Source organism: Macrobrachium rosenbergii, chromosome 20 (assembly GCF_040412425.1).
Source record: "Macrobrachium rosenbergii isolate ZJJX-2024 chromosome 20, ASM4041242v1, whole genome shotgun sequence".
Lineage (NCBI taxonomy): Eukaryota > Metazoa > Arthropoda > Malacostraca > Decapoda > Palaemonidae > Macrobrachium > Macrobrachium rosenbergii.
In genome coordinates this window covers 47,179,482-47,207,392 of record NC_089760.1, presented here as the reverse complement: position 1 = coordinate 47,207,392, position 27,911 = coordinate 47,179,482, and the positions used below count along the sequence as shown (strand labels likewise).

At 39.9% G+C, this 27,911-nt stretch overlaps 1 long non-coding RNA gene across 1 annotated transcript; it reads left to right on the top strand.

Moving 5' to 3' along the window:
• The first annotated feature begins 518 nt into the window (after nt 1-518).
• LOC136849335 (uncharacterized) lies at nt 519-27,911 on the top strand. Its single transcript, XR_010856293.1, has 2 exons — nt 519-687; nt 25,098-27,911. It is a non-coding gene; the product is annotated as an uncharacterized lncRNA (long non-coding RNA).

Below are 27,911 nucleotides of genomic sequence, written 5' to 3'. Positions count from 1 at the left end.
TTATATAGCGCGTGGTTCGTTTGCGTAACCGAGGAAAGTTTCACTTTTTTCATATTTATTTCAATTGAGGGGTGTTTCGAAATTGCTTTTTTTGGGGTGGGGAGGCCAAAGAGTTATCCTTATTAGTTATTTTTGTTTGATAAATATTTAGCACAATTAAAACCGTAAAGTGAACCAGAACCAGTAAATGGTATATATTTTTTCTCTCTGAGTAAGTGCAATAGTAAGACCAAATTCAAAATATATCGTTCAGCGTTGGTTGAGATGGGGGACAGTGCAGAAGCAGCTGAGAAGATGAACACCAGCTGGGTTTGCATGTTGGTGTATCATGCTAAAACTCAGTATTTTTACTATACGCGAAACTCAAATATCATTTCAAATTCTACGTTTATGTACTAGTCAGTTTTATGCCAATCGCAAATTTAGTCCAGTGTTAGATGGAATTAGATATTTACAATGACCAATAAATTTACTAGTTGCCAACTCAATGAGGACAGATGTCTGGGGACAGACGGTGGGGAAGAACGAAGTCACGGTCGTAGTTGTAAACGTGACTTTGTTGGTGTCAGTGAGGCAAGAAAGTCCCTGTTGCCCTCGTAATAACGAATTTCTGCTGGAAAGGAATCGGTTTTCCTTTATCCAGTATATTAGTCTTCCATTCTAGTCAGTATTATTAAGTGTCAAAAAGTGAGTGTTTTTAAAATGTTGTTGTTAATTTAGGATAATCTGACACTGCTTGTAGTTGGACAGTGTAGACTAGCCGTATGAAGCACCTCGTTACCTAGTGCACTGCATATATATATATATATATATATATATATATATATATATATATATATATATATATATATATATATATATATATATATATATATATATATATATATAACCCTGAGCTGTGATTATAGATGTAAGCCATATTTCAGAGGAAGTGCAACGGTATTTTGTCTCAAATTTCTTCAAAGCTCCATCCTCAGAAACTTCCATTTCCGTGGTATACCATTCTTTTTTTTTTTCTAACACATTTTTCCCTAAAGGAATTAGACTGATGTTTCTCTAGCATTGCATACACAATTACAGAAATACTGTATGACTATAAATATCAAGGGTGCGTGATTTACTTTATTTCAGTATGTTAAACTTTACCATTTGTGCGCAATGGTATAAATAAAATAGTACAAAAACAAAAGGCAAAAAGTAGAATGGAAATGCTGCTGGTGCCATAGTTGAGAACTGCATTCATTACCTTCAGTGTGAATGTGTGAGTGACCAATGGCTTCTCTTTTCTCTGTTGAAATTCGATATATATATATATATATATATATATATATATATATATATATATATATATATATATATATATATATATATATGTGTGTGTGTGTGTGTGTGTGTGTGTGTGTGTGTGTGTGTGTGTGTGTGTGTGCGCACATTTTTGTCATACATACGAAGGCTTTTTATATTCACAGATATTTAAATCGTAAATATCGTTTAATATTGTATTTTCTATACCTAGGCAATAACTTACCAAGGGGAATTACAACCGAAAAGTCCATCCGGTCCAGCTTTTAATAGCTGAGTGATCGAAGTCAACTGTTTACGACTGTTTCTAAACCTAAGGCCCATGTTCGAATCCTGGCCGGAGGCAATACGTCTATCAGTTATAATTGCCCTTATGCATAATTAATGGCTGAGAGATAGCGAATTCGACATGACACGATGTTTGAGGGTGAGTGACACTAAGGACTTCTTGAATTTCGCCACTCGTGTCTCGTCCGATTCTAGTCTTCTCAACACACATAGTTCATTCTTTTTTTTTTTATTTTAATCCTTATTAACTCTGATATTTCCTATTAATTTGGCTATGACTGCTTTAGTTCTATATTTCTCTGAATCTACTACCACTTGAGTCAAATGACTACGTAGTGCTTTCCTTTCGCTGATGGTGATCTTTATTTTTGTATTGAATACACTTCTGTTTCTATAAATTTCACTACCATCGCCTGGTAGTAACCTGGCAACATTTTGGAAAAGTGTAATGACAAAAGACTATCTCAGAACTGAATACGTTATTGATTATAATAGGTACCTCTATGTACAAGGACAGGAGTTGTTCGTTTGATAAAATGCTGTGTGTGTGCGTGTGTGTGTTTAGTGTGAAATATGTAGGGAAGACTGGATCTTCTTCACACTGAGGAATCAATAACCATAGGAATTTACACAATAGTAATTTTTTTTATAACAACAGCTATCATAACAAATATGAGTATTTTAAAATACATCCATTTAAACAGGCAAATATTATTCTTGATGTTGTTAATTACTGCAACAGAAGACTAGAGTTAGAAAATTCTTCCACTGTAAAATTAAAAAATGCTCATCCTCCAGGACCTGACGACAGAGTCGGTAATAGTTCAGCGCCCTCAATTATTTTATTACGATAATAATCACAATGATAAGTCAGAGTGTTTGACTGATTTTCCTAACATATAACATTCATTTTTCATGTTACACACACACACACAAATACACACACACACTATATATATAAATTATATATGTAAATTATCTATATTTCATAAATACCTTCATTATCATGAACAATAGGCCTACTGTAATGATTTTAGAAAGTGTAGTTGTATCTTGATGCTTACAAAATTGTAGTGGATATGATAGTTGTAGTTAATTATGTATGTATTTTAATAGAAATGTAATTTATTAGGTTTAGTTATGAACGCTCCTGTACAATATATATAATATATAAAAATTATTCGTGCAATATTGTTATCTATCACAGGTGCGGGGTTACGGAAGTAGACACCGTTTTCGAACGTTCAGTGTCTTCTTTTGTCATTTTGTTTCCCTCACATCTCTTTTCTGCTCAAAAGCTAGAAATCGCATGTGTGTGTGTGTGTGTGTCTATGATGTTTTCGAGCAACTTCAAATTCAATTGAAAGTACGACCTGGTCCCAAGCCCAGGTGTAGCCTACATGCATCGCTCGCTTGTGGCTTGTATATTTTTTTTCACGATATTTTTGTCATTATATACTTTTTATGATTTACTTCATTGAAATTCTTTACCTTACCTCTTGAATTTCTCATTTAGTTATCATTTTTAGTTTTCTGTAAAAGAAAGCTGTTGAGATGGCTTTGTCAGTCCGTCCACACTTTTTCTTTCCGCCCTCAGATCTTAAAAACTACTAAGGCTAGAGGGCTGCAAATTGGTATGTTGAACATCCACCCTCCAATCATCGAACATATCAAATTGCAGCCCTCTAGCTTTAGTAGTTTTTATTTTATTTAAGGTTAGCCATTGATCGTCCGTCTGGCACCGCTACAGATGCTAACCGCCTCCGACTCATCTTCACTAGACCACATCCGGGGAGCAACTGAGCGCTGCCCGGTTGTGGCTGAGAGTTTCATACTGCAGCACATCGAGAGTTTCGTACAGCTGTATGCTGCACAGAAAACTTGATTGCGCCGTTCGGCGAGTTTTTTTTATGTGTTCTGTATAGTACAGTAGACACTAAATTTAATGATTTATTATTTATACTTCTCATGTTTTTCACTGATCTGTTCCTTCTTGATTATATATATATATATATATATATATATATATATATATATATATATATATATATATATATATATATATATATATATATATATATAATAAATAAATGCAGATGTATGTATGTATGTATTATGTGTGTGTGTGTTTATGTGTATGTGCCAGCATAACTCTGAAATGCATTGAGTAATTACAGCCAAACTTGGTATACATTATTATGACTTACATTCTAGGAAAGAATACTGTGGGGGTAAGACATCACTAGCACCAAAGGGGGTGGGGGTTGGGAAGGGGGTGACAGAGAGTAGAGGGGGTGTTAGGGAGAGGAAAGAGGGAAAGAGACAGGGAGGGTTGGAGAGAGGGTGAGGAAAAGAAAGAGTGAGAGGGAGAGGAAGTGAGAGAGAAAGTAGAGGGGTTGTTAGGGAGGAGAAAGAGGGAAAAAGTGAGAGAGAGAGAAAGTTTATCAGTTGTCATTCAGTCATCCCGGGAAGAGCCTTGTTGGTCAGCTAGTGTGCGTGTGTGTGTGTGTGTGTATATATATATATATATATATATATATATATATATATATATATATATATATATATATATATAAAATATATAAAGTGTGTGTTACACAGACTACTTTTTCAATGTATCTCTTCCGAGCTTAGAGTTCTTGATATAAAACTATAAGACGACAGCATTACCTTCTGAGAGAGCCTATGGCTATCCATTTTCCATCCAGTAGCCCCAAGTTGAGTGTCACTTCACACACACACACACACACACACATATATATATATATATATATATATATATATATATATATATATATATATATATATATATGTATATATATGTGTGTGTAATATGTACATGTATATGTATATATATATATATATATATATATATATATATATATATATATATATAATATATATATATATATATATATATATATATATATATATATATATATATATATATATATATATATATATCTATGTGTGTGTGTGAGTGTGTGTGTGTGTGTGTGTGTACAGTACATATTAGAATTAATGTGAACATGGCAGTCATTAATTTTCTTATTACTTTTGTCAATCTTTCTCCTGACCCGCGTTCTTCAGCTGGGAGTTGATACATCAGAATTACAATCATTGACCAATGTGAGCAGTAAAAATACGGTCTTGTAACAAGAATAGGGGGCAGTAGGTTAGTGGAAGAGTGCAGTATTTGGAAGTGTTAGAAGGAAGAAGGGGACGAGGCCGGGGGGAAAGAGCCTAAGGTTGGAGGCCCAATTAGATGGTGAATGGATCTGACCATGCAGGGGGTTCGACGTGTGCTCATGAACCTTGTTTGAAGGTGTATAAAGTTGCTATTCATTTGGAAATGTTCTGCAACTATGAATGTGCCAGTGATATATATATATATATATATATATATATATATATATATATATATATATATATATATATATATATATATATATATATAATTTCTTTAACTGCAATCCAGCAGCACGCTGTGAAGTGTGTGCGTGAAGATGAAAGGTAGTGTTTTTATGGGCGTTTTTATCTTCACGGCGCTCTGCTGGATTACAGTAAAAGAAATTCAATTCATATATATATATATATATATATATATATATATATATATATATATATATATATATATATGTATGTATGTATGTATGTATGTATGTATGTGTGTGTGCATTATGTATGTGTTTGCATAATAGGCCTAAGGTTTACTACCGTAGTTAATCCCTCCGGGAGAAGTATTTTTTATTTCGATTTATAATTGGAACTTAGGCTAATCATGGTTTGCTTTTCTCCTTATCTAAACTGAGGATATACTGCTGGCGGTAACCCCGAGTAACTTGTGCAGCATAACCTTGGAACTAAAAGGAAAAGGTTCAGCAGATATATGAAACCCACTGGACCCTTCCACATGAAGCCTCCCTCCCTCCCTCCCTCCTCCCCTCCCTCATTTTCCCTACTGCTGTCCTGTGTCTGGTGTCCCTCTCCCCCCCCCCGCCCTCCCTCCCTCCCACGGGAGATATCGTTTACATGCCAGCTGTTATACTGTGGATGTGGTGGAAGAGTCTTCCCTGGGGGTTATGGCTGGTAGGATTATCGAGGGTTGTTGGGTCGGGGGGGTCGGGGTAGGAGAGCAGGTGGGTGCGAGACGAGTTTCCGTTGTCCCCCAGCTTGGATGAGGGGGGCTTTTGGCGTACCATGGGCCAGTAGGTTTGATGGACGATCGATATTTTGTCAATAAAATGAAGTATAACTGTCGAACGCCTCTGTCTCCAATATTTTGAGTCGTATGAAAATCAGCATCTTATTAGATGTTATTATGACTGGTAACTGACGTTCTACAGTGGCTAGTCGCTCTCTGATTTTTGGTAGGGAAGTAATCGAATGTTGTTTCAGATATAATTATACTTGAATATGACTAATATGTGCTGGTGTTCAACGTGCGACGTGTGTTATCTATCAGTTGCACCTTGAAAAGGTCCGGAAAAACGAACAAATTTTTTATTGTCATCGACTGTGGGTTTGCTTATGATTAAAAGTAGCATATAATGTCTTTATTTGCGAAATTGCACTTATTTTGCAAGTGTCTTTTTTTTCGTCTGCGAGAAAATAGTCTTTCGGTAATGAGTAAATGACCTGTATGCGATACAACAGTAGTGTATTGGCTCGGCAAAAGGAGGGACAGAGAAGCTTGTAGAGACTGCACACACACACACACACACACACACACACACACATATACACACACACACATATACATATATATATATATATATATATATATATATATATATATATATATATATATATATATATATAAGAAATCTTTGCAACAACAGCACAGAGAGAGCACGGGGTTTATACCCTCTAGACCCTAGCCATTCGCGATTAGCACAGCGCGTAGAAAAACGAGAATGCGATAATTTTAATTTCCTGGTATTGTAAAGCAAAAGAGTGTGGTTATAGCTGGCCTTAGGACTTGAGAGAAGAAGCTTGTAGGCGATTTAGTATTTCCGCCCACCATGAAATCAACAACCCCTACCTAAGCACTCCCGGACCTCGGGAGGTATTTCATTTGCATCTCGTTCCCCTGGCATTGTGTAGGATTGCAGTGTCACAGAAACCTAATGCATGTGACTGCTGCTGGCCTCAGGAGAAGAAATTTCTCTGCTACTAAATAATGGGTATTTCGTCTTTCCAAAGGCATTCTTGTGTCTGACTACAGGTGCTCCACATATTTTCAAAGGGCTTTCTAATAATGAATGGAAAAAGATGTTATAAAGGTAATTTTTCCAAAATATTTCAGGATTTTCATCACTGACAAGATATGGAGCCCCCAAGAAAATCCACATGGAGCTTCACTCGATTATCAGTAATTACCATCATGAAATTATGTACAGAGTATATTCTACGATATAAAATTGTGTTGTAGTAAATGCATTGGAACTACTTTTCGGTAAAACTAAGTACAGAACCTGACTTCGACAGGCATACAAGTGTGTCGACAAAAATTTACTGCAGGATTTTTGCCAACATAAAGCTTCCATCCAGTCGTTTTAATAATTGTTTAGTATATAATTTTTTTATTACAATTGCACGTGTTTAGGACACCGAGTCATAAGCTGACTTAGAAGTGCGTGGAAGTTGACTCAAAAATTACTTATTTCATTTCATTTGTAACAAGTTTTTTGTTTCTGTAAAGTGCTCGGTAGGTTGTACTTTATTTTATAAGAGATTTGCACTAGAAATACTCAGCTGTGGAGATGTGATATTTAATCTGGAATTTTTGAACATTCTAGAAAGATTGTAGCAAAACTGAGTATAAAAACCCTAGCAGAGCCCTAGAAAGATCATATAAAGTATAAAACCTAGCAGAGCCCTAGAAAGATCAGAGCCTAGAAAGATCGCAAAAGTAAAAACCTAGCAGAGCCTAGAAAGATCGTATAAAAACCCTAGCAGAGCCCTAGAAAGATCGTAGCAAGGAGTATAAAAACCCTAGCAGAGCCCTAGAAGATGATCGAGCCCTAGAAAGATCGTAGCAAGGGAGTGTAAAAACCCTGGCAGAGCCCTAGAAAGATCGTAGCAAGGGAGTATAAAAACCCTAGCAGAGCCCTAGAAAGATCGTAGCAAGGGAGTGTAAAAACCCTGGCAGAGCCCTAGAAAGATCGTAGCAAGGGAGTGTAAAAACCCTGGCAGAGCCCTAGAAAGATCGTAGCAAGGGAGTATAAAAACCCTAGCAGAGCCCTAGAAAGATCAGAGCCCTAGCAGAGCCCTAGAAAGATCGTAGCAGGAGTATAAAAACCTAGCAGAGCCTAGAAAGATCGGTGGGAGTAAAAAACCTGGCAGAGCCCTAGAAAGATCGTAGATCCTAGCAGAGCCCTAGAAAGATCGTAGAAAGATCAAGGCAAGCCCTAGAAAGATCGTGCAAGGGAGTAAAAACCTGGCAGAGCCCTGGTATAAAAACAGCAGAGCCCTAGAAAGAAGATCGTAGCAAGGGGAGTGTAAAAACCTGTGCCCTAGAAAGATCGTCAAAGGAGTATAAAAACCCTAGCAGAGCCCTAGAAGATCGTAGCAAGGGAGTGTAAAAGATCGTAGAAAGATCATAGCAAAACCCTAGCAGAACCTAGAAAGATCAAGGGAGTGTAAGAACCCTAGCAGGGAGTGCCCTAGCAGAACCCTAGAAAGATCGTAGCAAAGGAGTATAAAAACCTAGAAGATCGTAGCAGAGCCCTAGAAAGATCGTAGCAAGGAGTATAAAAACCTAGCAGAGCCCTAGAAAGATCATGCAAGGAGTGTAAAAACCCTAGCAGAACCCTAGAAGATCGTAAAGAGTCCCTAGCAGCCCCCTAGCAGAAAGAAAGATCGTAGCAGAAAGATCAGCAGCCCTAGAAACCTAGAAAGATCGTAGCAAAGGAGTAAAAAGACCTGGCAGAGCCCTAGAAAGATCGTAGCAAGGGAGTATAAAAACCCTAGAGAGCCTAGAAGATCTAGAGAAGTATAAAAACCTAGCAAAGCAAGGTAAAAACCCTAGAAAGATCAGAGCCCTAGAAAGATCGTAGCAAGGGAGTGTAAAAACCCTAGAAAGATCATAGCAGAGTGCCCTAGAAAGATCGTAGAAAGGGAGTATAAAAACCCTGGCAGAGCCCTAGAAAGATCGTAGCAAGGGAGTATAAAAACCTAGCAGAGCCCTAGAAGATCATAGCATATAAAAACCTAGCAGAACCCTAGAAGAAAGGAAGTGTAAAAAACCCAGAACCTAGAAAGATCATAGCAAGGAGTGTAAAAACCCTAGCAGAGCCCTAGAAAGATCGATCGGGAGTATAAAAACCCTAGCAGAGAAGTGTAAAGAGTATAAAACCCTGGCAGAGCCCTAGAAAGATAAAAACCCTATGAACCTAGAAGATCGTGCAAGGGGAGTGTAAAACCTGGCAGAGCCCTAGAAAGATCGTAGCAAGGGAGTATAAAAACCCTAGAAATCATGATCCTAGTAGAAAGATCAAAGGGATAAAAAAACCTGCAGAAAGAAAGATCTAAGAACCTAGAAAGATCCCTAGCAGAGCCCTAGAAAGATCATGTAGCAAGGGAGTATAAAAACCCTAGCAGAACCCTAGAAAGATCCTAGTATAAAACCCTAGCAGAACCTAGAAAGATCGCCTAGCCCTAGAACCGTAGAAAGATCGTAGCAAGGGAGTGTAAAAACCTAGCAGAACCCTAGAAAGATCGGCAGAGCCCAGAACCCCTAGAAAGATCCCTAGAAAGGAGAAAGATCGTAGCAAGGGAGTATAAAACCCTAGCATAAAAAGAGATCATAGAGGGAGTATAAAAACCTAGCAGACCCTAGAAAGATCATGGTAAAAAACCTAGCAGAGCCCTAGAAAGATCGTAGCAAGGGAGTATAAAACCTGGCAGAGCCCTAGAAAGATCATGGCAAGGAGTGTAAAAACCCTAGCAGAGCCCTAGAAAGATCGTAGCAGGAACCTAGAAAGATCAAAAAAACCCTAGCAGAACCCTAGAAAGATCATGGCAAGGGAGTGTAGCAAGGGTATAAAAACCTAAAAACCCTAGCAGAGTATAAAAACCCTAGCAGAACCTAGAAAGATCATAGCAAGGGAGTATAAAAACCCTACCCCTAGAAAGATCAGAAGGGGAGTAACCCTAGAAAAAAATCAGCAAGGAGTATAAAAACCTAGCAGATCGAAGCCCCTAGAAGAACCTAGAAAGATCAAGGGAGTATAAAAACCCTAGCAGAACCTCAGAAACATCGCAGAGCCCTAGAAGATCAAGCAGGAGTGTAAAAACCCTAGCAGAGCCCTAGAAAAGCCTAGAAAGATCAGATAAAAACCTAGCAGAACCCTAGAAAGATCAAGCAAGGAGTATAAAAAACCTAGCAGAACCCTAGAAAGATCTAGCAAGGGCAGATAAAAACAGAACCCTAGAAAGATCAGAACCCCTAGAAAGATCAGCAAGGGAGTATAAAAACCCTAGCAGAGCCCTAGAAAGATCGTAGCAAGGAGTGTAAAAACCTAGCAGCCCTAGAAGATCATAGCACCTAGAAAGAAAGATCGTAGCAAGGAGTATAAAAACCTAGAAAGATCATAGAGGAAAGATCGTAAGCAGAACCTAGAAAGATCAGCAGGGGAGTATAAAAACCCTAGCAGAACCCCTAGAAAGATCGTAGCAAGGAGTGTAAAAACCCTAGCAGAACCCTAGAAAGATCAAAGCCTAGAAAGATTGTAGCAAGGGAGTAAAAAACCTAGCAGACCCTAAAAGATCGTAGCAGAGCCCTCTAGCAAGAAAGATTGTAGCAAGGGAGTATAAAAACCTAGCAGAACCCTAGAAAGATCGTAGCAAGCAGTATAAAAACCTAGGAAAGATCATAAAACCTGCAGAGCCCTAGAAAGATCCTAGAAGATCAGAAGGTATAAAAACCTAGCAGAGCCCTAGAAAGATCGTAGCAAGGAGTATAAAAACCCTAGCAGAGCCCTAGAAAGATCATAGCAAGGGAGTATAAAAACCCTACCAGAGCCCTAGAAAGATCAGAGGGGAGCAGAACCCTAGAAAGATCATAGCAAGGAGAGTATAAAAACCCTAGCAGAACCCTAGAAAGATCGTAAGGGGGTAAAAAACCCTAGGAGTATAAAAACCCTAGCAGAGCCCTAGAAAGATCGTAGCAAGGAGTATAAAAACCCTAGCAGAACCTAGAAAGATCATAGCAGGAGTATAAAAACCCTAGCAGAACCTAGAAAGATCATAGGAAAGATCATAGTGAGGGAGTATAAAAACCCTAGCAGAACCTAGAAAGATCGTAGCAAGCCCTAGAAGATCCTAGAAAGATTGTAGGGGGAGTATAAAACCCTAGCAGAACCCTAGAAAGATCATAGCAAAGGAGTAAAAAACCCTAGCAGAACCCTAGAAAGATCGTAGCAAGGGAGTATAAAAACCCTAGCAGAGCCCTAGAAATCATAGCCCTCATAGAAAGAGAACCTAGAAAGATCGTAGCAAGGGAGTATAAAAACCTAGCAGAACCCTAGAAAGATCATGGCAAGGGAGTATAAAACCTAGCAGAACCCTAGAAGATCATAGCAAGAAATATAAAAACCTAGCAAAAAAAACCTAGCAGAGCCCTAGAAAGATCGCAAGGGAGTATAAAAACCTACCCTTAGAAAGATCGTAGCAAGGGAGTGTAAAAACCCTGGCAGAGCCCTAGAAAGATCGTAGCAAGGGAACCCTATAAAACCTAGAAAGATCAGCAAGGGTATAAAAACCCTAGAAAGAAAATCATATAAAAACCTAGAAGATCTCGTAGCAAGGGAGTGTAAAAACCCTAGCAGAGCCCTACCATAGAAAGATCAGCAGGAGTATAAAAACCTAGCAGAGAAAGATCGTAGCAAGGAGTATAAAAACCTAGAAACCCTAGAAAGATCACAAGGAGTATAAAAACCCTAGAACCCTAGAAAGATCGTAGCAAGGGAGTATAAAAACCTAGCAGAACCCTAAGAAAAGGATCGTGAAAGAAGATTGGCCAGCAAGGGGAGTATAAAAACCCTAGCAGAACCCTAGAAAGATCGTAGAAGGGAGTATAAAAACCTAGAACTAGAAGATCAGCAAAGAAAGATCGTAAAAAACCCTAGCAAAGATCTAGCAAGGGCCCTAGGAGTATAAAAACCCTAGCAGAGCCCTAGAAAGATCCAAGGAAAAACCTAGCAGAACCTAGAAAGATGTTAAATAAAAACCCTAGCAGAACCCTAGAAAGATCATAGCAAGGAGTATAAAAACCTAGCAGAGCCTAGAAAGATCATAGCAAGGAGTATAAAAAACCTAGAAAGATCGTAGCAAGGGTATAAAACCTAGCAGAACCCTAGAAGATCGTAAAAAACCTCTAGCAGACCTAGAAAGATCATAGCAAGGGAGTATAAAAACCTAGCAGAACCCTAGAAAGATTGTGATCAAGGGAGTATAAAAACCCTAGAAAGATCAGAACCCTAGAAAGAAGATCATAAAGGGAGTATAAAAACCTGGCAAGGGAGCCCTAGCAGGGAGTATAAAAACCTAGAAAATCGTAGCAAGGGAGTATAAAAACCCTAGCAGAAACCTAGAAAGATCAGCCTAGCAGAGTAGCAGTAAAAAACCCTAGCAGAACCCTAGAAAGATCGTATAAAAACCCTAGCAAGAAAGATTGTAGCAAGGGTATAAAACCCTAGAAAGAAGATCATAGCAGGAGTGTAAAAAACCCTAGCAGAGCCCTAGAAAGATATAAAAACCCTAATCCCTAGAAAGATCGGAAAGATCAAAAGGGAGTATAAAAACCCTAGCAGAACCCTAGAAAGATCATAGAAGGATATAAAAACCTAGCAAGAAAGAGTGTAGAAAATCAAGCAGAGCCCTAGAAAGATCGTAGCAAGGGAGTATAAAAACCCTAGCAGAACCCTAGAAAGATCGTAGCAAGGGAGTATAAAAACCTAGCAAAACCCTAGAAAGATTGTAGCAAGGGCAGTAGATAAAAACCTAGCAGAACCCTAGAAAGATCCCTAGCAGAACCTAGAAAGATCGTAGCAAGGGAGTATAAAAACCCTAGCAGGGCCTAGAAAGATTGATATAAAAACCTAGAAAGATCAAGGGAGTATAAAACCCTAGCAGAGCCCTAGAAAGATCGTAGCAAGGGGGTATAAAAACCTAGCAGAACCCTAGAAAGATCGTAGCAAGGGAGTATAAAAACCTAGCAGAGCCCTAGAAAGATCGTCGGGAGTATAAAAACCCTAGCAGAACCCTAGAAAGATAAAAGCCCTAGCAAGGGAGTAAAAAACCTAGCAGAACCCTAGAAAGATCAAAAACCTAGCAAGTATAAAAACCCTAGCAGAACCCTAGAAAGATCCCTAGCAAGGGTATCGCAGAACCTAGAAAGATCGTAGAAAGGGAGTATAAAAACCCTAGCAGAACCTAGAAGATCGTAGCAAAATAAAAAACCTAGCAGAGCCCTAGAAAGATCGTAGCAAGGGAGTATAAAAACCCTAGCAGAACCTAGAAAGATCGTAGCAAGGAGTATAAAAACCCTAGCAGAACCCTAGAAAGATCCAAGGGAGTATAAAAACCCTAGCAGAACCTAGAAAATAGAAAGATCGTAGCAAGGAGTATAAAAACCCTAGCAGAGCCCTAGAAAGATCGTAGCAAAGGGAGTATAAAAACCCTACCAGAACCCTAGAAAGATCGTAAAAACCCTACCAGAAGTGTAAAAACCCTAGCAAGGGAGCCCTAGAAAGATCGTAGCAAGGGAGAAAGAAAGATAGTAAAAAAACCTAGCAGAACCCTAGAAAGATCGTAGCAAGGAGTGTAAAAACCCTAAAGAACCCTAGAAAGATCGTAGCCCTAGCAGAGAGAAAGATTATAGCAAGGGAGTATAAAAACCCTAGCAGAGCCCTAGAAAGATCGTAGCAAGGGAGTATAAAAACCCTAGCAGAACCCTAGAAAGATCGTAGCAAGGGAGTATAAAAACCCTAGCAGAACCCTAGAAAGATCGTAGCAAGGGAGTATAAAAACCCTGCAGAAAGAAGATCGTAGCAAGGGTAAAAAACCTAGCAGAGCCCTAGAAAGATCGAGAAAGATCAGCAAGGGAGTATAAAAACCTAGCAGAGCCCCTAGAAAGATCATAGCAAGGGAGTGTAAAAACCTAGCAGAACCCTAGAAAGATCGTAGCAGAGCCCTAGAAAGATCGTAGCAAGGGTAAAAAACCCTAGCAGAGCCCTAGAAAATCATAGCAAGGGAGCATAAAAACCCTAGCAGAACCCTAGAAAGATCGTAGCAAGGGAGTATAAAACCCTAGCAGAGCCCTAGAAAGATCGTGATCGTATAAAAACCCCTAGCAGAACCCTAAAAGATCGGGCAGGATCATAGAGTGTAAAAACCCTAGCAGAGCCCTAGAAAGATCGTAGCAAGGATGTATAAAAACCTAGCAGAGCCCTAGAAAGATCGTAGCAAGGGGAGTATAAAAACCCTAGCAGAACCCTAGAAAGATCATAGCAAGGGAGTATAAAACCCTAGGAAAGTGTAGAAAACCCTAGCAGAGCCTAGAAAGATTGTAGCAAGGGAGATAAAAACCCTAGCAGAACCCTAGAAAGATCAGAGCAAGGGGTATAAAACCTAGCAGAGCCCTAGAAAGATCATAGAAGGAGTATAAAAACCCTAGCAGAACCCCTAGAAAGATGTAAAGTATAAAAACCCTAGCAGAGCCCTAGAAAGATTGTAGCAAGGGGAGTGCAGAACCCTAAAAGATCGTGGCAAGGAGCCCTAGAAAGATCCTAGCAAAGATCGTAGCAAGGAGTAAAAAACCCTGGCAGAGCCCTAGAAAGATCGTAGCAAGGGAGTATAAAAACCCTAGCAGAACCCTAGAAAGATTGTAGCAGCAGAACCCTAGAAAGATTGCAGGAGTAAAACTTCTAAAACCTAGCAGAACCTAGAAAGATCGTAGCAAGAAACCCTAGCAGAACCCTAGAAAGATCATAGCAAGGGTGTAAAAACCCTGGCAGAGCCTAGAAAGATCATAGGAAGGGAGTGTAAAAACCCTGGCAGAACCCTAGAAAGATCGTAGCAAGGGAGTATAAAAACCCTAGCAGAACCCTAGAAAGATCGCCCTAGAAAGATCGTAGCAAGGGAGTATAAAAACCCTGGCAGAGCCCTAGAAAGATCGTAGCAAGGGTATAAAAACCCTAGCAAACCTTAGAAAGATCATAGCAAAAAAAAACCCTAGCCCTAGAAAGATTGTAGAAGCCCTAGAACCTAGAAAGATCGTAGCAAGGAGTAAAAACCCTAGCAGAGCCCTAGAAAGATCGTGAGCAAGGGAGTATAAAAACCTAGCAGAACCCTAGAAAGATCATAGCAAACCCTGGCCTAGCAGCCCTAGAAAGATCGTAGCAAGGGAAAAACCTAGCAGGGCCCTAAAAGATTGTGAGCAAGGAGTATAAAACCCTAGCAGAACCCTAGAAAGATCGTAGCAAGGGAGTATAAAAACCCTAGCAGAACCCTAGAAAGATCGTAGCAAGGGGGAGTAGCAAAGCCCTAAAACCCTAGCAGAACCCTAGAAAGATCGTAGCAAGGGAGTATAAAAACCCTAGCAGAGCCCTAGAAAGATCGTAGCAAGGGAGTATAAAAACCCTAGCAGAACCCTAGAAAGATCGTAGCAAGGGAGTATAAAAACCCTAGCAGAACCCTGAAAGATCATAAAAAAACCCTAGCAGAACCCTAGAAAGATCTAGAAAGATTGATAGCAGGGAGTATAAAAACCCTAGCAGAACCCTAGAAAGATCGTAGCAAGGAGTATAAAAACCTAGCAGAAACCTAGAAAGATCGCAGGAGTAGCAATCATAGCAAGGAGTATAAAACCCTAGCAGAACCCTAGAAAGATCGTAGCAAGGGAGTATAAAAACCCTAGCAGAACCCTAGAAAGATCATAGCAAGGGAGTGAAACCCTAGAAAGATAAAAAGTATAAAAACCCAGCAGAACCCCCTAGAAAGATCGTAGCAAGGGAGTATAAAAACCCTAGCAGAACCCTAGAAAGATCGTAGCAAGGGAGTATAAAAACCCTAGCAGAACCCTAGAAAGATCATAGCAAGGGAGTATAAAAACCCTAGCAGAACCCTAGAAAGATCATAGCAAGGAGTATAAAACCCTAGAAAGTATAAAAACCCTAGCAGAACCCTAGAAAGATTGTAGCAAGGGAGTATAAAACCCTAGCAGAACCCTACCTAGAAAGATCAGTAGCAAGGAGTATAAAAACCCTAGCAGAACCCTAGAAAGATGTAAAAGGGAGTATAAAAACCCTAGCAGAACCCTAGAAAGATCGTAGCAAGGGAGTATAAAAACCCTAGCAGAACCCTAGAAAGATCGTAGCAAGGGAGTATAAAAACCCTAGCAGAACCCTAGAAAGATCGTAGCAAGGGAGTATAAAAACCCTAGAAAGATCATAGCAAGGGGAACCTAGAAAGATCGTAAAAGTATAAAACCCTAGCAGAACCTAGAAAGATCATAGCAAGGAGTATAAAACCCCTAAGAACCCTAGCAAGGGAGTATAAAAACCCTAGCAGAGCCCTAGAAAGATCGTAGCAAGGGAGTATAAAAACCCTAGAAAGATCGTAGCAAGGGAGTGTAAAAACCCTAGCAGAACCCTAGAAAGATCGTAGCAAGGGAGTATAAAAACCCTAGCAGAACCCTAGAAAGATCATAGCAAGGGAGTATAAAAACCCTAGCAGAACCCTAGAAAGATTGTAGCAAGGGAGTATAAAACCCCTAAGGATTGTATAAAAAGAACCCTAGAAAGATCAAAGGAGTAGCAGAACCCTAGAAAGATCGTATAAAAACCAAGCAGGAACCTAGAAAGATTGTAAACACTTGTAGGAGTATAAAACCAGCAGAACCTAGAAAGATCGTAGCAAGGGAGTATAAAACCCTAGCAGAACCCTAGAAAGATTGTAGCAAGGGAGTATAAAAACCCTAGCAGAACCTAGAAAGATCAGAAGGGAGTATAAAAACCTAGCAGAACCTAGAAAGATCGTAGCAAGGAGTATAAAAACCCTAGCAGAGCCCTAGAAAGATCGTAGCAAGGGAGTATAAAAACCCCTAGCAGAACCTAGAAAGATCGTAGCAAGGGGAGTATAAAAACCCTAGAAAGATCGTAGGGAGTATAAAAAACCTAGCAGGGCCCTAGAAAGATCAAGTGTAGTAAAAAACCTAGCAGAACCCTAGAAAGATCGTAGCAAGGGAGTATAAAACCCCTAGCAGAACCCTAGAAGATCGTGCAAGGAGTATAAAAACCCTAGCAAAGCCCTAGAAAGATTGTAGCAAGGGAGTATAAAAACCCTAGCAGAACCCTAGAAAGATCGTAGCAAGGGAGTATAAAAACCCTAGCAGAACCCTAGAAAGATTGTAGCAAGGGAGTATAAAAACCCTAGCAGAACCCTAGAAAGATCATAGCAAGGGAGTATAAAAACCCTAGCAGAACCCTAGAAAGATCGTAGCAAGGGAGTATAAAAACCCTAGAAAGATCAAAGCCTAGAAAGATTGTAGCAAGGGAGTTTAAAACCTAGCAGAACCCTAGAAAGATCGTAGCAATAAAAACCCTAGCAGAACCCTAGAAAGATCATAGCAAGGAGTATAAACCATGGCAGAGCCTAAAAACCCTAGCAGAGCCCCCTAGAAAGATTGTAGCAAGGGAGTTTAAAAACCTAGCAGAACCTAGAAAGATCGTAGCAAGGGAGTATAAAAACCTAGCAGAGCCTAGAAAGATTGTAGCAAGGGAGTATAAAAACCTAGCAGAACCTAGAAAGATCGTAGCAAGGGAGTATAAAAACCTAGCAGAACCTAGAAAGATTGTAGCAAGAGGAGTATAAAAACCCTAGCAGAACCCTAGAAAGATTGTAGCAAGGGAGCCCCTAGCAGAACCCTAGAAAGATCGTAGCAAGGGCAGTATACAAAACCTAGCAGAACCATAGAAAGATTGTAGCAAGGGAGTATAAAAACCCTAGCAGGGCCCTAGAAAGATTGTAGCAAGGGAGTATAAAAACCCTAGCAGAACCCTAGAAAGATCGTGAAAGATCAGCAAGGGGTATAAAAACCCTAGCAGAGCCCTAGAAAGATTGTAGGAGTATAAAAACCCTAGCAGAGCCCTAGAAAGATTGTAGAAAGTATAAAGCAGAGCCTAGAAAGATTGTAGCAGAGTATAAAAACCCCTAGAAAGATCGTAGCAAGGGAGTATAAAAACCCTAGCAGAACCCTAGAAAGATTGTAGCAAGGGAGTATAAAAACCCTAGCAGAGCCCTAGAAAGATTGTAGCAAGGGAGTATAAAAACCCTAGCAGAGCCCTAGAAAGATCGTAGCAAGGGAGTATAAAAACCTAGCAGAACCCTAGAAAGATTGTAGCAGGCGAGGGGAGTATAAAAACCCAGCAGACCCTAGAAAGATCGTAGCAAGGAGTATAAAAACCCTAGCAGAGCCCTAGAAAGATCGTGGCAAGGAGTATAAAAACCCTAGCAGAGCCCTAGAAAGATTGTAGCAAAGGGAGTATAAAACCCTAGCAGAACCCTAGAAAGATTGTAGCAAGGGAGTATAAAAACCCTAGCAGAACCCTAGAAAGATCGTAGCAAGGGAGTATAAAAACCCTAGCAGAACCCTAGAAAGATCGTAGCAAGGGAGTATAAAAACCCTAGCAGAGCCCTAGAAAGATTGTAGCAAGGGAGTATAAAACCCTAGCAGAGCCCTAGAAAGATCAGTGGCAAGGGAGTATAAAAACCTAGCAGAGCCTAGAAAGATCATTGGCAAGGGAGTAAAAACCCCCTAGCCCTAGAAAGAAAGATTGTAGCAAGGGAGTATAAAAACCCTAGCAGAGCCCTAGAAAGATTGTAGCAAAAAACCCTAGGGAGTATAAAAAACCCTAGAAAGATCGTGGCAAGCCCTAGCAGAGCCCTAGAAAGATTGTAGAGCAGAGCCCTAGAAAGATTGTAGCAAGGAGTAAAAACCCTAGCAGAACCTAGAAAGATCGAGCAAGGGGGTATAAAAACCCTAGCAGAGCCCTAGAAAGATTGTAGCAAGGAGTATAAAAGAGCCCTAGAGCAAGAAAGATTGTAGCAAGGGTGTAAAAACCCTAGCAGAGCCCTAGAAAGATCGTAAGTGAGTATAAAAACCCTAGCAGAGCCCTGTGCACTCTCTTCTTCTCTAGACACTTAACCTTGTCATACGCACAGTAGGTGGGCTGCTGATCAAAGCATATTGGAAAGCTGGTTAATGGCCGGATATGTGCACAGTGACCAAGTTCAGCACTACCATTTTATCATGTTTATTCGAGGCCATCCACTATACTGCAAGGGCATGTAGCATGTCCAGAGACAGAGTAGTATACGATTACTTGTATGAGAATTGATAAGTAAATTTGTTGAACATTCAGTTTTTCTATATTGTCAAGCGACCCACACGCATCCAGAATTCTTCCTTTGTCAGTAAAGTCACTATAGCATGTCATTCATAGCAAAGTTTACTTTGTGAAGTGTAAAGTTGAGATCTGAGTATTTTAGTGCAATCTTTCGTTTTTCTGTGAATTCAGTTCATGTATTCTCCAGGACCACTTCGTCCTCAACAATGTTAACCCAGCTAAAGCCAGTGTTAAATTAATGTATGTGTAAGTTGATTGTGTCATTTTTGAAAGTAAAGTAAATGTGCGCAGCTTGGACAGATTATTTATGGTTTATTTTTGTAATAAAATTGTAAAAATGCCTTTGTGTTTGGATAAGTAAGTATACCTTTGTTTTACCAGACCACTGAGCTGATTAACAGCTCTCCTAAGGCTGGCCCAAAGGATTAGACTTATTTTACGTGGCTAAGAACCAATGGTTACTTAGCAACGGGACCTACAACTTATTGTGGAATCCGAACAAATTATAGCAAGAAATGAATTTCCATCACCAGAAATAAATTCCCCTAACTCTTCATCGGCCGGCCGGGGAATCGAACTCCGGACCAGCGAGTGCTACATGTCTCAGCCCAAAACATCGGGCATGTACCTAAATATACAGTTCACATCACGTCGAGAAAATTCTCGACATTTTGGTCCTTCAAACCAGATACGTAGACAAAGAGCCAGAATGCGCATGGTAGGCTATGCCATTTTAAGTAACATTAATTACAGAATTCTGGATGTGTATTGTACAAATGAATTTGTTGTCACAATAAAGTAGTGGTGGTCGGGTCCGAACCAATGCTGTTGATCTGCAGTAACGAGTTGCAACACCCAAGTGCATAACTAAAGTAAAATTAATTTTAGTAAATTCATTGTAACGTAACATAACAAAATAGCAGCTAAAAGTATCAGCTTTATTAACTCTCCTTGCACATTACCAAAAGGAAGCTAACTAGAGCTGCAACAGGCTCGTTCTGTCGAAACTTATAGAGATCTCATCAAGAAGATTGAGTGAGATCATGATGAACTTGAAGAGGTTTTTTAGTCTGGGATTAAGTTAGAAGGTGTTACTAAGCAAGATACGTGTAATGCGCTCAGCGATACTGGAGCTGCAAAAAGCGCCCTTCAGGCCAGAGCTTCACAACTTGCCCAGACCCATCAGCCATTGCAAGGTGAATTGAAATGGATCCAGTTGCCAAGTTTTAAAGGAGAATTGAGTGAGTATGAAACATTTAGACAATTTTTAATGTGTACATACACAACCGTTTGGAGCAGAGTCCGATCATTAAATTCACACACCTGTTAGCGTATTGGGAGAAGAGACGCTCTGATTGATAAAATCGCTGTGTTACCAAGGAGAACTACGAAGTAGCGATAAGTCTCCTAGACACAATGTATGGCAATACGCAACAGACGTTGGCTCTGTTGTTCAATCGCCTAGGGGATTTGCCTATCCCTACATTTGAGCATGAAAACCTCAGAAAATTTTGTATTGAGCTTAATGTTGCACTAGAGCAAATTGAAAGAACTAGTCCCATTTCAGGCAGAGAAGGTATAGTACTTAATGTAGTAAACAAGAAACATGTTTCGGGAGAGTCTATCCTCAAGTAGTCAATTTTCTGCGTAAGGCAGATTATACCATATCTGAATTGTATGATGCCCTAGATTTCCATATTCTTACTTTGAGCGACGTTGCAATTATGATGCCATCGTCATTGTCAGACTCAAAGCCTAAGACCAAACAGCCAGCAGCTGCTGCTCGCATCAAATCCTGCCCCTTTTGTAACAAAGGGCGTTCCATGAATGATTGTCGCAAATTTACCACTGTCAATGACCATAAGAGGGGTTTTAATCCAGAAACAACGTTGTTTCAATTGCCCTAGGAAAGGACATCGTAGTCATGAGAGCAGTAGTAACCAAAATTGCAAAACTTGTGGATGATGTTATCATTCCCTCATTTGTTCTAGTTACGTAAAATCTGGTCAAAATAACGTAGCTTCAGCTAGTAACACTGTTCCTAGATCTAACCTTGTGTCTAAAGCCATCACTCATAATCAGAGCCAGTCAAAAGAAAGCCCAAAGAGAACACCTAATGTAAACTGTCAGTGTAATATATCAGACGAGAAACCAACGGTTAATGCTAGTCGTTTGAATTCTACTAGCAGCGTGGAGTTGCCACCTACTTTATTACCAACTGCGTCAGCTATTATTCGCAATAGTAATAACCAAGAATGCATAACGCAAGTATGTTTTGACACTGGAAGTGAAAGGAGCTTTATAAGTAGTTGTTTGGTAGCCGAATTAGACCTTCCAGTCATGAACCTCTTCTTTACCGAGAAGCTTAACAAAACATAAACATTGCGTTTGCTGTTGCACCAAATTTCCTGGTGTACGTATATATTATATATATATATATATATACATATACACGTTTATGTTTTTTAGGTACATCGCTAAGGGGCTGGTACTAAACACAGCACCCAGAGCCTACTAGATACTCCATCTATATTGCTCAGAAGTGCAAAGCGAAATGACCCTTTCACTTGCCACGCATGAATATACAGTGAGTGTTGCCTTGTAACACTTTTTCATCTATTTCAGAGAGAGATTACACTTGTTTCCAAATACTATACTAAATTTTTTTATCATCTTTTTGAGAGAGAGAGAGACACTTGTATATGTGTATGTGTGCATGTATGTATACACAGTATGTATCCAAATGTCTGAATCTATAGCCAGCAATAACGTTTGTTTTGCTTCATCATATGCCTGAAAGTGCCAATATTGTTTGTTTTGCTCCAAACCCTTCAAACCGAATTTACGAAATCATAAGAGGTCTAGAGCTGAAAAGAGGAAGGTTGGTAGTATGCAAGTACCACCTTCATGTACCTGGTACTGTGCAATAGTCTTCAATGTTGGTACTCCCAGTACCCCCAAACAAATTGTCGGTAAAGAAGAGGTTAAGAGAGTCATTGAACATTGCGCCTTTTGCGACTGATGTAATTGAAGGAGAGTTTGATTTGGTAGCATGTAGGCTGTAAATAGGCCAGCGAGTCCTGAGGTTACGGTTGTTAGTTCACGACAAAGTAAATACTCCCATTCACAACGTTGGGCTAATGAAAGTTAGAGAACATTTAGAACAGAGAGGTTACACCCTAGCTGATCAGGAGGTTAAATGTGATATGTTAGAGAATGTAAAGATCAATTATTTCAACCATTTTGTATAAGGCTTAGAAAAGTGCAATGGCATAAATTTATTTGTGACACCTAATGGGGTATCCCCTTATAGGAGACTCCCAGGATGGGCTAGACAGGGTGTTGACATGTCCACTGTGAGAACCCTACTTATGTGTAGAGTTCAAGAGACTGAACATGACGCAGATGAGTGGTGGAGGTTAGATACGCTGGGTATTCAGCCAGATGAGCAATTTACTGTTTTGCACCTTGCTGTGGTGCATCGTGTTGTAAGCAGCATTAAGCAAGCCTTGCAAGGTTATATGGTCAGTCTGCCATTCCATGATTGCGAGAGGCCAACTACCAATTACAAACTTGTGATTGCTCACTTGACATCGTTAGAAGCTTGATTCAGTCATGATCCCTTATATTATCAGGAATATTCAGATGTAATTCAAGCGTACGTAGATGCCAGGTTCATTGGTAAAGTAACCAGCCCAGTCATCGAGGGGTATTACATGCCTCACTTTAGGGTAATTAAGGTAAGCGCAACTACATCACTAGAGTAGTGTTTAATGTTTCTTCAAAGCAAAGTGGTGGGGCGGCAGTGGCGACTCGTGACTGTTATTGATGGGAGGGCTGTTAATTGTGAAAAATTGAGTTCTTTCAATGAAGAAACCGTCTTTGCTTCTTGTGCCATTTGCAAAATAATGCTAGGCCTACCTGTGAAAAGAAGAATAAATACTATTTTATACGATGTTTCTGTGATCTTACAACATCTATGATAATTAAAATTGAGCACAAGCCATCACTGATCAATAATATTTTAAAATCATCCCTGGCAAATTGCTAAACACTATCAAAAAATAAGAGCGACCAAAAAACATACATACCATCACACCAACGTCTGAGACAAGACTGGTGGGAGGCAGTCCACACTCTGCACACCACCCGGGAAGCCTCCCCTTCTCCCGCTCTCCACACCCATTCAAACAACCGTCACACCAACGTCTGAACAAGACTGCATGGGAGGCAGTCCACTCTCCATACTGCCCAGGAAGCTTCCCCTCCTTCTCCCTTTAGTATCATTAAATAGTAAATAATTCACGTTCCTCATTGTTTTGCAGTAATTTTTTCATATAAATATATGAGAATTGTTTTCATGTTAATGATAGTCAAACATCAATAAATTAACTTTATTTTCGCAAAATCCACTGGGGGCTGCAGTCTCACAGTCCCTATTGACGAGCCGCCCCTGGTGGGCGGTCACTTAATGAGTGGCTCTATGCAGGACCTAACTTGGTAGAAGTATTGTTTAATTTGTTGATGAGATTCAGATCTAAGCCTTATGTTGTGATAGCTGATATAACTAAAGCATTTCATTGCATTCTGTTGGACCCTGAAGGTGCAAAATATGCTCGTTTTCTGTGGCCAGAAAATTCCAGCAACATTAGTTCCTACAAGTTCAAAGTAGTAGTATTTGGTGTAACCTCGAGCCCCTACCTCTTGCAGCAAGTCTTACAAACTCATCTGAGGAGGGAGGGTAGAGATGAGCTCTTAAAGCATTTTTATGTTGATAATTTTCTGAAAACGTACGTCTCTGTAGAAAATATGAGGGAAGACTCAGACCAAGTAAAAGCAGTTTTGGAGTGCGCTCACTTGCCGCTCAGGCGATGGGCTAGAACAATGGCAATTTGATGAGGAGACTCATGTAGAAGAACCAGTAGAGATTCCAATTCTTGGAATGATTTGGAATCACGAATCAGACTCTGTCACTCAAACCATTCAAGGGGAAGGGAGTAATTAATGGGAACCCATCAAGCAAAAAAGTTCCGTCCTTAGTTGTGTCAAACTTCGACCCTGTAGGTCTTGTTTCCCTATCTTTGTTAGAAGTAAGATTTTTTTGCAAGTTCTGTGGAATGAGAAAGTGGGTTGGGACGATGTGCTGACCCCTGAAAGAGCAGCAGAAGTGAGAGAAATCCTTGCTGATTTTCAAGAAGTAGACAAACTAAAATTCGAAAGGGGAGTAGCCTATGTTAGAAATGTCAATGGGGAGACCTATCTTTTAACTGCTAAATTAAGAATTGCCCCTCGTAAGAAACACACGCTAACGATCCCACGATTGGAGCTAATGGCCTTACTCGTTGGGGCCAGACTAGCAAAGTATCTCAATCAGATTTTTAAATTCAGTAAAGTAACTATCTGGGGAGATAGCAAAGTAGCAGTGGTGTGGGTGGATAGCAAGATTGAGAACAAAAATACTTTCATAGCCAGTAGGACATGGGAGGTATCCTTTATCCTTTATCGCAACCAAAGAAAACCCTGCCAATGTTTTGTCCTGCGGGGCAGACATCAAACAACTGCATGAGAAGTCCTTGTGGGCGAGAGGCCCAGCCCCGCTGCACACTCAGGAACCCCTGGCAGCAACTGATGACCCACGAGACGATGCATCTTCATCACTAATAATGTCTGCACTATGAGAGTTGCAGAAAGAACTTCAGCCAGCACCTCCTGCTCCATTACTTCACTTTTGGGAGAGTATATCCAACTACAGCTCTCCTTACAATATCATGTATCATGTTTGTAAATTCTTGAAGATTAGAGATAATCCATTAACAAAGCTAGCATGTGTAGAACAATTCCACCATTGGCCCACTTTATGTAGTTATCTGGAGGAAGGTGGAGAAACTTCTCATGAAGCTGTCAATTTTGCCAGATAATTAAATTTAGTATTAATTAATAACGTAATATTTTCAAGATATAGATTGAAACACCCTAGTACCACCAAGAATGATTTGATTTTGTTGCTCCTTAAGGGAAAGCTTGTATTGCTGTATCTCAAGCATATAACACCAACCTTCACTGTGGCGTCAATACATTTATCTCAATTTTCAGGCAAGAGTGTTGGACGCCAACAGTGAGAGTGCTAGCCAAAGAGTTGTTAGTAGCTGTTTAGACTATAAAAGGATGCACAGAGCTCCATTGTCGCGACCTCCTCGACCCACGCTACTGAGCCCTCTGTGACTCTGATGATACCGTTTCCCTATGTAGAACTCGATCACACAGGTCCAATCAACCTTCAGGATGGTCATGCCTACATTCTCCTAATTACTTGTCTCAGCACTCTTGCCGTTTACTTGGATCTGACAACAAACCTCAGTGCTGACACCTTCATCTTGTGTCTACGTAGATTTGCTGCCTGTCATGGTGCACCAGCAGAGATGTATTCCGATAATCGTGCTAAATTCAAGTCAGCAAGTGACTTGTTGGCCAACCATTGTGAAGAGGATGCGACCCAGACATATTTGAAACAGCGAGGAATTCGTTGGAAATTCCAGACTCCATGTTTGCCTTGGAAGGGTGGAATGTTTGAACACTAATCGTGGTAACAAACGTGTCCTGGTAGTCTCACTCAATAGAGCCTTGTTCACTGAAGAACAAGTGAGAACGTTAGCCAAAGAGGCAGAGTGTGTTGTCAAAAACCGTCCTCTTACTTATTGTGGTGGTGCCTGCGAGGATGAAGTCCTCATCCCATCACATTTCCTACCAGTGGGATCATTCACTTGCTGCCTGCTGCAGCACTCACGAAGCTATGTTAGACACCTTCACCACCAAGAAGATTCGTGCCGAATACTTCAGATTGGTTGATGCTCACGAGCATTTAGATCATGTTGGAGCTCAGAATATCTACAGGCTCTTGGCCAGTGTCATGATTTCAGCCCTGGAACGCCAACTCCACTTCAATGCGGTGACGTCATCTTAGTGAAGAAGATTGACCTTTGTCACAGTTTTTGCTTCTGGGGAAAGTTGTGCAATTGTACCCCGGAGAAGACAATGTTGTACATTCAGCAAAGGTTTTATGTGAAGGTGAGGAATGTCTCATACCTGTTGAACACACTGTGCTGTTAGAGGTAAATGACTGACACGAAGACTGTAATAGTGATGTAACGTCAAATGCGGTGACTAACGAGAACGAACTCGTAAGTGTAGAATGAGATATAGAGCGTGCTGTGAATGATAACAAATATGAAGTGCTGAATACTGTAGAATCATGAACTAATTGGTAATGTATCAGAGACATTGGGTGATGACAGTAGCAATAGACAGAATCCAATGAATTTTGATAGCGTTGGGATAGACCCAAAAGGAAATCTGTTCTTGCCCAATGAGGGAAAAATGAAATCTTGGATACAAGAGGAAAAACGCTAGTATTTTGAGTGTTGTGTATAAACATTGTTCCTTGAGGAGGAACGAGCGTAATGGAACTGTGAGATAGTTTGATAGTTCTGTGTGCTACTGAGAGAGAGGAGCACCACTGTGACAATTGTTTGCATTTCATTGTTTTACGTACTGATGTATTGTAAGATTGTAGGGCAAGAAATAGTGTCAATATTCTACTCATACTACAAGCCAGCTGCAATTGTGGAGGTCTCCAGTCACATCAGGGCTGTAAATCAAAACCGAACCTTATCTGCTTCAGCTGTCATTTCTTAGTTTTGTGGCCTTGCTGTCAGATCCATCTGGCTGGGAGAATGTTGAAAAAAATTTGCTGCAGGATTTTTGCCAACATAAAACTTCCATCTAGTCGTTTTAATAATTGTTTAGTATAATTTTTTTTATTGCAATTGCACGCATTTAGGACACACCAAGTCATAAGCTGATGTAGAAGTGAAGTGCATGGAAGTTGACTCAAAAATTACTGATTTCATTTAATTTGTAACACATTTTTGGTTTCTGTAAAGTGCTCGGTAGGTTGTCCTTTATCTTATAAGAGATTTGCGCTAGAAATACTCAGCTGTGGAGATGTTATATTTAATCTGGAATTTTTAACATTCTAGAAAGATAGTAGCAAGGGGGTATAAAAACCCTAGCAGAGCCCTAGAAAAACTGTAGCAAGGGAATATAAAAACCCTAGCAGAACCCTAGAAAGATCGTAGCAAGGGAGTATAAAAACCCTAGCAGAGCCTAGAAAGATTGTAGCAAGGGAGTATAAAAACCCTAGCAGAGCCCTAGAAAGATCATAGCAAGGGAGTGTAAAAACCCTAGCAGAGCCTAGAAAGATCATAGCAAGGGAGTATAAAAACCCTAACAGAGCCCTAGAAAGATCGTAGCAAGTGAGTATAAAAACCCTAGCAGAGCCCCTGTGCACTCTCTTCCTCCCTAGACGCGAACCTTGTCATACGCACAGTAGGTGGGCTGCTGATCAAAGCATAGTGGAAAGCTGGTTAATGGCCGGATATGTGCACAGTGACCAAGTTCAGCACTACCATTTTATCATGTTTATTGGAGGCCATCCACTATACTGCAAGGGCATGTAGCATGTCCAGAGACAGAGTACTATACGATTACTTGTATGAGAATTGATTCAAGTAAGTTTGTTGAACTTTCAGTTTTTTTATATTGTCGAGCGACCCACACGCATCCAGAATTCTTCCCTTGTCAGTAAAGTCACTATAGCATGTCATTCATAGCAAAGTTTACTTTGTAAAGTCAAGATCTGAGTATTTTAGTGCAATCCTTCGTTTTTCTGTAAATTCAGTTCATGTGTTCTCGAGGACCACGTCGTCCTCAGCATTGTTAACCCAGCTTAAGCCAGTGTTAAATTAATGTATGTGTAAGGTGATTGTGTCATTTTTGAAAGTTAAGTAAGTGTTTGTAGCTTGGGCAGATTATTTATGGTTTATTTTTGTAATAAAATTATAAAAATGC